This window comes from Castor canadensis, chromosome 11 (genome assembly GCF_047511655.1).
Source record: "Castor canadensis chromosome 11, mCasCan1.hap1v2, whole genome shotgun sequence".
Taxonomy (NCBI): Eukaryota; Metazoa; Chordata; class Mammalia; order Rodentia; family Castoridae; genus Castor; species Castor canadensis.
In genome coordinates, this window is record NC_133396.1 from 6,311,505 (window position 1) to 6,324,776 (window position 13,272).

The 13,272-nt window shown below is 44.2% G+C and overlaps 1 protein-coding gene and 1 non-coding gene across 6 annotated transcripts in view; one reads left to right on the top strand and one right to left on the bottom strand.

Moving 5' to 3' along the window:
• The window catches only part of Tmem94 (transmembrane protein 94), a 36,679-nt gene extending 28,714 nt beyond the window's left edge, over nt 1-7,965 (bottom strand). For all 5 annotated transcript variants that reach the window (XM_074045155.1, XM_020156376.2, XM_074045157.1 and 2 more), the window contains exon 1: nt 7,837-7,965. The gene's annotated coding sequence lies outside the window, so the exon portion shown is untranslated. The remainder of the gene's footprint in view (nt 1-7,836) is intronic.
• Nucleotides 2,515-2,645, top strand: LOC141414510 (small nucleolar RNA SNORA33). Its single transcript, XR_012439533.1, has one exon. It is a non-coding gene; the product is annotated as a small nucleolar RNA SNORA33 (small nucleolar RNA).
• Nucleotides 7,966-13,272: the final 5,307 nt, after the last annotated feature.

The following is a 13,272-nucleotide window of genomic DNA, read 5'->3' on the forward strand; positions in this document are numbered from 1 at the left end:
TCCTGCTGCCAAGCTCAGAACCAAGGTCAAAAAAGCCATGGTAGGCCAGGCACCAGTAGCTCATGTCTGTAATCCTAGCTACTCAGGAGGCAGAGGTCAGGACAGTGGTTCGAAGCCAGCCTGGGCAAATAGCTCATGAGACCCTATCTCAAAAAAACCCTATACAAAACAGGGCTGGTGGAGTGGTTCAAGTGATAAGGGTGCCTGCCTAGCAAGCCAAGCAAGCATGAGGCTCTGAGTTCAAATCCCAGTACTGAAAAAAAAAAAAAGGTCTCATCCAGTTGAGGATGAGAGGGAGTTGGCTGTCCTTCTGACCCCTTCTAGAACAATCTGCATTAGCTGGGCTTGCACAATATCCTTGCCCAGTACACCAAAACACAATGTGGAGTAGCTGCGTCCAAGAGGAACTAACTGATACACTGATGCTAAGCTGGAGGGAGGTTTTTCATAGGATGCCACAGGGTTCTATCCTTGGTGGCATTCTAGTCAATATTTTTAATCAATGATTTGGGTGAGGAAACAGATGGCATGCTAATCAAATTCTTGGACAGCATAAATCTGGGAAGGAGATCAAAGTCAAGATCCAAGGAGATCTCAACAGGCTGACATGATGAGCCAAATCCAATAGGCTCAATTTAATGGGGAAAAATATTACACCCTGAGCCCGGGCTCAAAAATTACTGTACTACTAAAAATGGCTTAGTTAAATACAATTTCCATATGTGAGCATGGACACGCCAAGTTCATTAACATTCAGGCTTCATTAACAGACATGCCTTGTCTCCAGCAAGAGAGAGAGAAGTCTGACTTCAGTACAAATCAGAGCATGCCTGGAATAGTTTGTTCATTTGTACATTACACACTTAAAGGACCCATGGAAACTGGAAGGATTCCAGGGAGCAGCAACCAGATGCAGAAACTGTGACATGAGAAATGGTGGAAAGAACTGAAGACAGCTTAGCAAACACCAGAGACGCACATCAGTGATAGTAGCACTTGGAAGGCATGCTGGCTACCAGAGGTAAGAAGGGCCAGGCTTACTCTGGGAATAAGACTGGGGGAGGAGGCTGTATAAAACACAGATTGGGTCTCAATATGGCAATATTTTTCTACATAACTAGAACTCACTGAAAAATGGAATGGCTACCCCATGAGGCAGTAAGTACCCCATCACTACAGGCAGCCCAGCAGAGGCTGAAAAATTAGATATAATACACCAGTAGGGATAGGGAGGAGGTGACTTTTTATGGTCCCATAACCCTGAGAGACTAAAAGCAAGAAATCTAGTGGTGCCAGGTGACAGTGGCTCACACCTGTAATCCTAGCAACTCAGGAGGCAGAGATCAGGAGGATCAAGGTCCAAAGCCAGCCTGGGCAAATAGTTTGCAAGCCCCTATCTCAAAAAAAACCCTTCACAAAAAAGGACTGGTGGAGTGACTCAAGGTATAGGCCCTGAGTTCAAACCCCAGTACTGCAAAAAGAAAAAGAAAAGAAATCCAGTGGCTCCTATATATAAAAAGATGCCCAAATTTGCTCAGAATAAGAGAGAGACATTCAAATAGAATTACCCCCAAGAAAATGAAACTGGAGGAATTTTACCACCTCATATCAAAGTCTACAAAGCTACAGTAATCAAGGCAGTGTGGTATTGACTTGGTAGCTGAGAGTCTAGAAATAGATCCAAACACATAGGGACAATCAATTTGTGAAAAAAATACACAGACAATTCAGTAGAGAAAGACTTTTCAACAAATGGTGTTGGAACAACTGACTATTTCAATTTTTAGAACCAACTTGGAAAGACAGTGTAGACCTAAATGCAAAACTATAGAATTTCTAGAAGAGATAGGATTTTTTTTTTTTTTGAGACAGGGTCTCAGTATGTCACTCAGGCTGGCCTCAAACTCACTATGCAACCCAGTTACCCTTGAATTGGCAATCCTTCCGTCTTTACCTCCTAAGTGCTGGAATTACAGGTGTGTACCACCATGCCCAGCCAGTATAAAATCTTTGTGAACTTGGGTTAGATTCCTTAGATTCAGTACCAAAGACATAATCCACAAAATAAAATATTAATAAATGGGAACTGAGCAGCTGAGGGAGAATGTCTACTGTACATTCTTTTGTACCTTTGACTTTTGCCTTTTGCTTTTCTAACCATGTGAACATAATAAATGTATCTTTAAAAAAAAAAGATCAGCACCTTCTCCCTTCCTGCTATATACTCAAAAGAAATTAAAACAGGGAATCAAAGAGATATTTAGTCACTCAGCTCCAAGATGGCATTATTCACTCACAATGGCTGAACAGTAGAAGCAACCTAAGTCTCCACCAACACATGAATGAATAAATAAAATGGAATATAATTTCATCTTCAAAAGAAAGGAGGGGGGCTGGTGGAGTGGCTCAAGAGGTAGAGCACCTGCCTAGCAAGTCTGAAGTCCTGAGTTCATTCCCCAGTACCACAAATAAATAAATAACCTATATACTTTGGGGTAAAAAAAAAAAAAGGAAGAGCCAGTCTGTTAATCTGCTTACCTGAATGTGTTTGTGCAGAAATTTAGAAAAAGCTGGCAATAGTAACGCCATGATACGAGCCTTAAGGACAGTCATGGTCATTAAGGTCCCTGAAAATGGCTACAACAAATTTTAATGTTGGGGATGTTTCATAAAATGTTTGATTTTAATTATTAAAATTAAGAACTTAAAAAAAAAAAAAAAAAGGAAGGACGGGCTAGAGGTGTAGCTCAGTGGCAGAGCACCTGTCCAGCATACACAAGGCCCTAGGTTCGATTTCCAACACTGAAAATAAATAAATAAACAAAAAGGAAGGAAATTTTGACATCTGCTGCAACATGGCTGAGTCTTGAAAACATATGCTAAGTGAAAACATTTGCTAAGTAGCAAAGGGACAATCACTGTATGATTCCTCCTATATGAGGTTTCTAGAGTATTCAAAATCATAGAGACAGAAAGTTGAATGGTGACTGCCAAGGGGCAGAAACAGTGGGGGGGTGGGGGGTGAAAAGGAAGTCAGTTTTTAATGGGGACACGGCTTCAGTTTGGGAAAATGAGAACATTCTGGAGATGGGTGGTGGTGATGGTTGCCCAACAAGACAAATGAACTTAATGTGTATCATTAAGTGCACATCTGCAGAACTGGTCAAATGATAAATTTTATGCTATGTATATTTTACCACAACTAAAAGACAACTTGGCTGGGTGCCAGCGGTTCACACCTGTAATCCTAGCTACTCAGAAGGCAGAGATCAGGAGGATCAAGGTTCAAAGCCAGCCAGAGCAAATAGTTCCATGAGACCCTATCTCAAAAACCCTTCACAAAAATAGGGCTGGTGGAGTGGCTCAAGGTGAAGGTGCTGAGTTCAAACCCCAACAGGCTCTGCTTAATGTTAGTTACCAATCCAACCCCCTCTGGTTCCCTGTCAGCTAAAGGCAGGTTTGCGCTCTTAGATATTTGAGTCTCTCTCCAGTAACATTTCCAATGAGTCCCAGTAGCTTTCTGTTCACATGCTAAGGAAGACTGGGAGCATGAATGTCTTTATCAAGAGGATCCTGAAATTATGAAAACTTGGATCATAAAATTACACCAAAGTTTTTGACTTCCAGATACCACTCCTAGTCCTTCGAGGCTCTCCTTCCTTATCTCTCCTACCCCTCATCACTTCTAGCCTTTGGAGCTAGCAAAACTCAAAGCAATCAGTGTGAGATTTGCCTGCCCTTACGCAGCATTGGCATTGGGTAGAACTCTGGCCCTTACCCTACTTGCCACGCCATGTAACCGTACTGTTTCCAACTGTCTCAGCAACCACAGGCAAAACTAATTATTACACAAACCCCTGATCAAAAAACCACACATTCGGCTGGCAGGTCTTTTCGGAAGAAAAACATTCCTGTTTCAGCAGTGACCTAACCTTTCGTTCACCTACGCTGCTATAAACAAACACAGGCCTGTTGGGAAACCAGAGTTTCGACTGTATTTTTAAAGCAGTCTATCTTTTCAGCCAAAAAAAGAAACTGCGGTGCAAACACAGACACAATAACAAGACAAAAAACACTGACACACATTTATCAGGGGGTGCCAAACCCAACCCTGAGTGCTCTGATATTAATACCAGGAATGGTGTCTTTCTAGCTCACACTGCTATGGGAAGAGCTCAGACTTCCACGCTACTCCAGAGTCAGAGATTAAGAAGATCAGCCAGGCAAAAAGATATCAAGACCCCCACCTCAACCAACCCAGCTATGCTGAACGCATAGGATTGCAGTCCAGGCTGGCCTGGGGAAAAAAATGCAAGACCCTATTCTCAAACTAAACTCTATAACTAAAAAAAGAGCTGGGGGTGTGGTTCAAATTGTAGACCACCTGCCACACAAGCATGAAGCTCTGAGTTCAAGTCCCAGTTTAAAAAAAAAAAAAAGCCTTGGGTGCAGGCAGGGTTTACGTTACTGCTTCTACATCCTTACAGAAATTGTTTCTGGAGCCCAATTTAGGGAAAGAGAGAGGAAGCAAAGGATTGTGACCTTCATTTCTCATTTGTTCTACAGGAGTTCTGATTTGCAAAAGCTGGATTCCCCACACTAGATGCTGGCACTCGCAAGCAACTCCTCAAAATAGAAATGAAAAGTCCTTTCTGTCTTCTTCCATTTCACCACCAAGCCCTGACTCCCCTGGTCTAATCTTCTTCAGTCCTGTCACCACAAGCCAGGGGTGTGGATGGGTGGTGGAGGTTCAAGGGTGGTTACCTCTCAAATTATGTGGGGGCTAGGTATCATTGGAATGGATTGTACTTCATCCTCCTGGTTAAGGTGCTACTCTGCAGTATAGGCCAGTTTCCCTGCTTGTGGCTCTGACAGAGAAAACTGACCTGCTAAGGTGGCAGGTGAAAGAAGACTGCAGGGTGTGTATGCATTTTATTTGAACATGCTGTCTCCTATTCTAGGGTTAACAACAGTGTACAATCTAGAATGTTCTAACATTTACAGTACCTTTCAAACTTTATTACATTCTTATTTGACTTTTTAGATAATAAATCTTACCTGTACCATCACATCAATCTTTTTTTTTTTTTTTTGATGGTACTGGGGTTTGAACTCAGGGACTTGTGCTTGCTGGGCTGGTGCTCTACAACATGAGTCGCACCCCAACCCTAAAATTTTCTTAAACTATCTTTTTTTTTTTTTTTTTTTTGCTTGTTTTGTTTTATGTTGAGACAAGGTCTTGCTATATACCTTAAACCTGAGATCCTCCTATGTTAATCTTAAGTGTTGGGATTCCAGGTGTGCACAGCCACACCCAGCATTAAACTACGTCTTTAGAATACTCAGATCAGATCTGCTTTCACAAAGAGTACCAGACGCTACAGTGATATTTCTTCTTTCAGTGGCTCTGAACTTTCTTCTGCCCCCTCATTGTCCTTATACCCAACACATTTCCATTAATGACATTTCTAATGACACTACAAGGGTTCCCCCAAAAAAGGAAGAGGCTCACCATGCTCTTGTCTGAAAGCCAATGAAATAATGTATGCCCCCAAACACAGAGACCACAGTAAATAGTAATATAAAAAATCAGCCAGGCCAAGTACTAGTGGCTCAGGCCTATAATTCTAGTGACTCAGGAGGCAGAGATCAGGAGGACCACATTTTGAAGCCAGCCAGGGCATACAGTAGTTCAAGAGACCCTATCTCGAAAAACTCAATCACAAAAAAAAAGCCAGTGGAATGGCTCAAGGTGAAGGCCCTGAGTTCAAACCCTAGAACCACAAACACACACACAAAATCAGGCAGGGGGCTGGGAATGTAGATCAGTGGTCAAGTGCCTGCTAGTATGGGCAAGGCCCTGGGACAGATCTCCAAAAACAAACAAAAAGGAAGGAAGAAAGAAATAATAAATCAGCCAGTGAACTACCTGGTGTCTACTTAACGTTAATAAATGCAAAAATGCACTAAGAACTCATGCCAGGCTGAGTAGTGGTGGTTCATGCCTATAATCCTAGCAACTCAGGAGGCAGAGATCAGGAGGACAGAGGTTCAAGGGTAGACTGGTAAATAGTTGGACAGACCCTATCTCAAAATACCTAACACAAAAAAGGGGTGGAACGATGACTAAGCAGTAGAACACCTGCCTAGCAAGCATTAGGCCCTGAATTCAAACCCCAGTATCACTAAAAAAAAAAAAAAAAATCATGCTAGGGATGGTAGCATAGGCCTGGAATCCCAGCACTCAGGAGGCTGAAATGGAAGATCTCAAGTTTGAGGCCAGCCTGAGCTATACATAGCAAGACCCTGTCAAAAAAAGAGAAACAAACAAAGAACCTAGAAAGTACAGCTCAGTAGTAGAGGGCTTGGCTAGCATGTAGGAGGCCCTGGGTTAGATTCCCAGCACCACTTTAAAAAAACAAAACAAACAACAACACCCCCCCCTCAACTTGGTTAAGTACTAGACAGTAAGCTAGGGATTCTCCCTACACCACCTCATTGAATGCTCACCACCACCCTGTGAGAGGGAACTTGATTTCCTCAGATCATATCTAGAAAACAACTGCCTCTAATGGCTGAAGAACTCAAGAACTTGGACTTTAGAATTCTAGTTTGGGTCTAGGTCACCTAGACCCTGGCCCTGGGCCTCTGCCTCTTCAGTTAGTCTCACATCTGTAAAAGGAAAACCATAAATTCCTCTTTCCCCATTTCCATCTCTTAAAAGTACCTAGGGAATAAATGAACTACGTCACCAAAGCTGAACGTCTTGGATAAAGAGTGAGAAAACAGCCTCCCCTCCAATGCACAAAACCATCTAGCGAAAGGAGAACAACTCGGTATAGGGCTCCCTCCACTTTTTCCTCAAGAGCAACAAGAGAGGGTGGGAAGCAGGGCATAGTGGGGCACATCTGAAACCCCAGCACTTGGGAGACTGAGACAGAAGGACAATGAGCTCTAGGCCAGCCTGCACTACATGGTTGAGACTCTGTCTCAAAAAGAAAAAAAAAAATTTTTTTTTTCAAAAGGGGGGGTGGGAGGGGAGCAGCACGTGACCAAATTAATGAGCTCACCAAGTGCAGACCATGGTTGCACACCACTGAAAGGAGAGCCTGGCTTTGCTTCATCTGACACCTGGCAGCGGGTAGGGGCTCACACAGTGGCATACAAGACGCTGTGGGATCTGGGCTTTGGGGTGCAGCAGAGGAAATTGCAAAAAATTGTGATCGTATAGTTGCGTCTGAGGACTCTTAAATCGATTCTAGAAGTAGACGTTGGAGGGGGCGGGGAGGGGGCAGCTCTCCCCAAATTGCAACATCGTTGCGCTCACAGCAAAGTCCTGGTAGCTCCATCCGCCAGGGCGCTGCACCGGGTCAGCTCCAGGGCCCCGGCCCGGCCCGCAGAGGAGCGCGAGCGCAGGGGAGACAACGGTCTGTATTTGGGCTGGGGATGGGGACTCCCAGAGGTCCATAAATAAAAATACTCAGGGCACCAGCGCTGGGAGCCCTCTGGCCCAGGACCCAGCCACGACAAACCTGGGGCAGGGATTCTTTGTTGGCCAGAACCTTAAATTCTGACCCACAAGGGGTCAAATCATAGAGTAAGAGTCTGAGGACGTGAGGGAAGGAAACAATCAAAAGCTGGAGCCTAGAGCCAGGCCCTTGACTTCCCCCCCCAAGTCCCCCTACTCGGCCCCAAGAAGGGATATACCCTAAGGCCATTTTTTGGGTGCATGCCCCAAACGGTGCTTGTCTTCAGCGAGAATCCAGAGGACATAGAAAGCCGAGTCCCACGCCCCATTGCTCCCCACTTTCGGGCCACGGGCCTTCTCGTACTTACCGGGCCCCAGGGCCTGTCTTCCTCGCCCGCGTCCTCTCCCCTCCCAGCCCCCTCCTCACATCACGTCCCCTCCTCCAGGGGCCGCAGCCATGTCGGTTACTGGCAATTCTAAGTGGGTTTGTCTCCTTTCCCTAACGACAGAGCTCTGGCCAACAAACTAAAGCTTCGGGCACTGATTGGTCAGAATCTGAGACGGGAGAGAATCCTGATTTTTTATTGGCTGTGCTGCGCGCTAGACTGTAGCTTCATCCTCCCCTCTGGGAACCTGGCGGAAATATGTGATAACACTTAAATTGTACCTGCCGAAGAGTAGGTCCTTCCCTGGGTGTAACGCTCGAGGATTTTCTGCTCCAGAGGCCCTGATCAGAAGCCACGGTCTGCCTACAGCTTTTGCCCCGATTCGTTTTCCTACTAAGTTCCCCTGAAGAGCTGGGCAGGCGATACCCTCACCCTTCCTTTCTTTTTAGTAAGTCCTTTGCAGAGCGCCCCATCTCTCCTACTTTTTCCTAAGCTCCCTCTCTTTGTTGCAAGTAACAAATGTCCAGAAACGCCTTGCTTTTGGAGGGAGTCCTTCAGGACTAATATTTCGTCCAAAGCGAAGCTGGAGAATCTAAGGCAATACTGCGATTTTGCTCTCAGCTCAACTGAAATCTAAAGGGAAAAACAAGTTAATTTTTTTTTCCCCTAGACAATTAGAGAAATCGCCTGGGAGACCTCTCTTGGGAAAACAAAACAAGCATGTGTCAGTATTTACTTCTGTTTTCCCAGAAAGCTAAGTCTGAAAGACTTGTTTAAAAAAAAAATCTATTTATAAAATTGGAAAAGGGTTATGGTTGACCCTGGGAAGTACAAGCCCCTTGCCCTTATTAATGAATTTAATCATGTAATTAAAATTCCTCTTAGCTGAACAAGAAGCCATTTTACTACCTAAACACTAAAATAAGCCATCTTACTGTTTTAACTGTGCTTAAACCAGTTCAGCTAGTGCCTAAAAGACCCATAGGATCATCGTGTCACTTTCCTGCACACAAAGTTCTGCGGTTTATCTTTGCGAATAGACAGGTCTAGATCTCTCCATCTGAACAGCAAAGCCCTTCATAAATAGATTCAGACATACCTTTTCAGGCCTAATTCCCCACTCCAAACCACTCCTGCAAGCTACATAGATTTATCATTACAGTCTTTTAAACATGTAAGAGAACGCCCCACCTTGGCACCTTTGCCCAAAGGTTCCCTGAGCTTTTAACGTTCTTCCTAGTAATAAAGTCAAATTTATGCCTATCCTAAAGGTCTGCATCAAACACTCATTGAATCTCTATAGTGCTGTGCCTTTTCCTTTGTGTCTCCATTGTTGCCTTTACAAAAGTATGCCTTGTACAGCATTGCTGTTTGTGGGAAGACCTCAAGCTTCCTGAGACAGCTGGCTTATCCTGGCAGATTGCACAGCATCTTAACTTGGTGATTTGTGTCCATTAAATGTTTATTGACCTGAACTAGTCGATTGCCAATGTCTTAGGTTTTTCCACTTCCTCCCGTAAGAGCTACCTGGTACCTTTGTACCATTAACAAATGTTGGGCAGTGCCCCTCTCCTCATTGTACCAAGGCCCATTGGACCACCTTTACATCTCTGCCCCATCAGGCTTTATGAATGTCATTCAATGACTTTGAACTGAATGCCTGCCAGTTTCAGGGGGTGTGCAACATTCCTTCCTCCTTCCCACCCCTGACTGTCCTGTCTACCAATCCCCTCAGCCATGAAACCTTGCAGAAGGAGTAAATTGAATTGCTCAAACCAAAACATGCTAATGCACCCTGACTAGCCTTTTTGAGGTCCTGAGGGCCCTTTAGCCATGTCTTATTGGTTGTCTAGCAACTCCAAGCCACTGTGCAATCCTTCATTTTTCTGAAGCCTCCCCAATCTCTTCCTTCCAAGATGACCCTGATGAGAGGACCAATGCCTTCCAGGGGAGATTTCTCATCTAGTTCATCTGCAAAGAAGAATCGCCTCCTCCTTTGCCCATCTGTGTTCTCAGTCCCTCCCCTTCCAGCCACAAAAGCTAAATTCTCATGTTGAAGCCTTAGCTGGTGCTGTTCCCTGTGCCCAAAATGCCCGTCTGGCCTCCTTGCTTCCTGGCTGGCTCCTTGTCTTCCTTTAAAATCAGCTGGGCTTGTCCCTGCTCTTTTCTCATAATTCCTTGTGCAAAACTGTATCCCCTCACTTAGCACATTGTTTATATCTCTGAGAGAAAAATATTAATAATGCATGAATTTGCAGTCTCTTCCCCTCCTCTGTGTGCTAAGAAGGATACTGTGAGGCTCCCACAGTATTCCACAATGTCAGAATAGTAGGAGACAGGACTGAGAACAGCTAAGCCTTGTGTGTTTTGACTTACCTCAGATAAGATGGGCAGTTAACCAGCAAATGAGAAAGAATGTGTTTTAAAAGAGCAAAGAGAGAAAAGTGACAAAGAGCCAGGATGGTCTGGAGGGGGAGGAGTTGGAGATATTTGGAAGGAGGGAAAAGAAAGGCTTTAGGATGAGAGAGAGAACTTCTTTGGCTGATTTTGTGAAATAATTTTCCCCTTTACTCTGCTGCTGTAGAACAATTTAAGAACCTAAGAGGTGCCAGGTGCCTGTGACTCACGCCTGCCTCTCAGGAGGCAGAAATCAGGAGGATTGCAGTTTGAAGGCAGCCAGGGCAAATAGTTCGCAAAACCCTATCTCAAAAATATCCAACACAATAAAAGGGCTGCCAGAGTGGATCAAGTGATAGAGCGTCTGCCTAGCAAGTGTAAGGCCCTAAGTTCAAACCCCAGTACCACAAAAAAAAAAAAAAACCCTAATAGGTAATGATAGACTCCACTTTGCAGACAGGAGGCAAAAAGAGAAATGAAGTATGGAATTTTGAGGTTTCTTATAAATAACTCACATATCTTTCTCAAGAGACTACAATGAGACTTGAAGTTGCTTTGTGATTATTTTTGGATGCCAACTTAGGGGGTTTTTAAAATGTGGTTCTGTGTAGAGAACAGTACTCAGTTATCCTCACTCTAGCATCTTTAGTTTCTTCCTGTCCATTGGGTCGTTCAAGCTAAATATATAATCATTTACAGTTCTCTCTCCTTAAACAAAAGAGGTAGGTGGGGGTTTGAAGGGCAAAGAGGGGAAGACAAGAAAGAAAGGAAGAAGAGAAGACTTTCAACATGGACGATCTGGTTCTGATGGTGCTCCTTTGCCATGTGCCTGGTGATCAGCCAGCAGGAAGGTCCCCTTTGGTGAGGTGAATGTGTCAGACTGGCTGGTGTAGTAGCACCAGTGACTTTCCCTCAACTGCTACACAAAGAATTGCTGTTTCCTTCATTGTGTGATCCTGTGGGATATTCGAGAGATGAAGCTGAAAATGCACCTCACATGACTTTAAGATACATGTCTCAAACATTGTTAAATCAGCTTGGAATAAACCCCTTCAAAAGTGACCCATGAGAGTTGGAGGTGTTTCTCAGGGGTACAGCACATGTTGCATGCCCAAGGCCCTGAGTTCCATATCTAGTACTGCAACATTAATAAATAAATTAAAAATAAAAATAAATAAAACCTGACGAACAGCATGATGATTTGTTGACCCACCTGCCAATCAGTCAGCACATATTTACTGAGTTCCTTGTAAGTACCAGCCTCGGGCTGAACACAGAGCAGTTGATGATAAGCAAAACTTAAAGCTTCCCTGCCCTCCAGTCACTAATATTCTAGTGGAAGAGACAGCTCCTTAAACAACTAAATGATTTTATTGTCACATGTTTACAAAGGGCTGCACACAGCAACTCGCATAGCATTCTGGGCTGCACTCCTCTTGGGCAGCTGTTGCTTTCCTGCAGCAGTGATGTATAGGCTGGAATCTAAAGGATGACTACAAGTTAGCCAGGGAAAGGGGAAGAGGAAAAACATTCCAGACAGATGGGACAAACTTAACAAAGGTTGCAAGGGAGGAAAATACAGGCTTGAAGAACTAAAGGATATCCCCACATGACCTGAGCAGCCAAAGGGAAGATCCAAGGCCAGAGAAGTCAGGGCAGCCATGCAGGGCCTCCAGTACTATATCAAGGATTTTGAACTTTATTCTGAGGACGATGAAAAACAGTGGGAAGATTTTAAGTGAAAGAGGGCCATGCTCTGATTGGCATTTATAAAAACACTCCTTTTGGCTGCTGAGTAGAACTACAGAGAAGCAAGCAAAATTTTGAGAAATCTCAGGTGTGGCTGTGCACTAGGCTGAGTAACCTGAGCCTGTGCTAAAGGTGGCAGCAGCCTGGGTGGTGAGAAGTAGATGTGTCCAAGAGCTATTGAGCTTGTAGAACAGTAAAATCTAAGTGGTTGAATGGATATAAGGTTTAGGGAGAAAGAAGGAAGGATAACTTTTGTACCCTGGATCTCATATCACCTCAGTAATAATGACAGAAACCTCCTCTCTCCTGCTCCAAGGTACCTGGAAAAGGCTAACTTAGAACAAAGTACTGGACAAGTCTGGTTCTGGGACACATGCCTGTAGTCCAGCACTTGGGAGGTTGAGGCAGGAGGGTTGCTTGAGCCCAGGAGTTTGAAGCCAGCCTGGGTAACACAGTGAGACCCCTCCCCACCACCAAAAAAACAAGTACTGGAGATGCGTCATCCAAAGAACATTCTTATAAGACCACACTTAGTAGATGGAGATATGAAGTGAGTCAGGAAACAGGAGTGATTCAGGCCTGATTCAGATTTTTGAGCAAGGAGGGACATGCTGAGCCACCTACAAGCTCAAACAAGCTCCTCCTACCTCCCACTGCAGCATCCTTTGTCATTGCACCATCTTTTCCATCTCTTCATTTGTTTAAAGGTGATAGGAAGAAATGGTGATGGTTTAAGATCTCTGGGCTGAAGTTCTCTTAAGTTGACCGAGCTTAACAATAATCAGAATTAGAGTCCCTTGCCAGAAATAACAGTATCCACATGCTGCAAGTGGCTGATACAGTATCTGTTGTCACCCAAAGCTTCTGACACTTCTAGGCTCTTTGGAAGGCTGAACCAAGTGATCAAAGGACACCAGTAGACAGTTGACACAAGAGGAAAGCAAATATAAGGGTTGGGGGGAAGGGAGATTCAATTTTACCAATAAGCAAAGAGCACAGAGTTGCAATTTCCCACCTATTCAGTTAGATAAAATAATAAAGTTTAAAAGGCTGAGGCCTTGGTGAAACTGGCCTATCTATATATTACTTATTGATTGCAGGGAGCACTGTTACAATATCTTTGCTGGGGAATCTGACAGCGGGTAATAAAAACCATGAAATGATCAAGTCCTTATCTTGATTGTCTCTTCTTATGGCAGTACAACTTTAGGAAAGAATTTCAAAGCTGTGTGTGTGTGTGTGTGTGTGTGTTGGTATGGGTGTGGGTGTGGG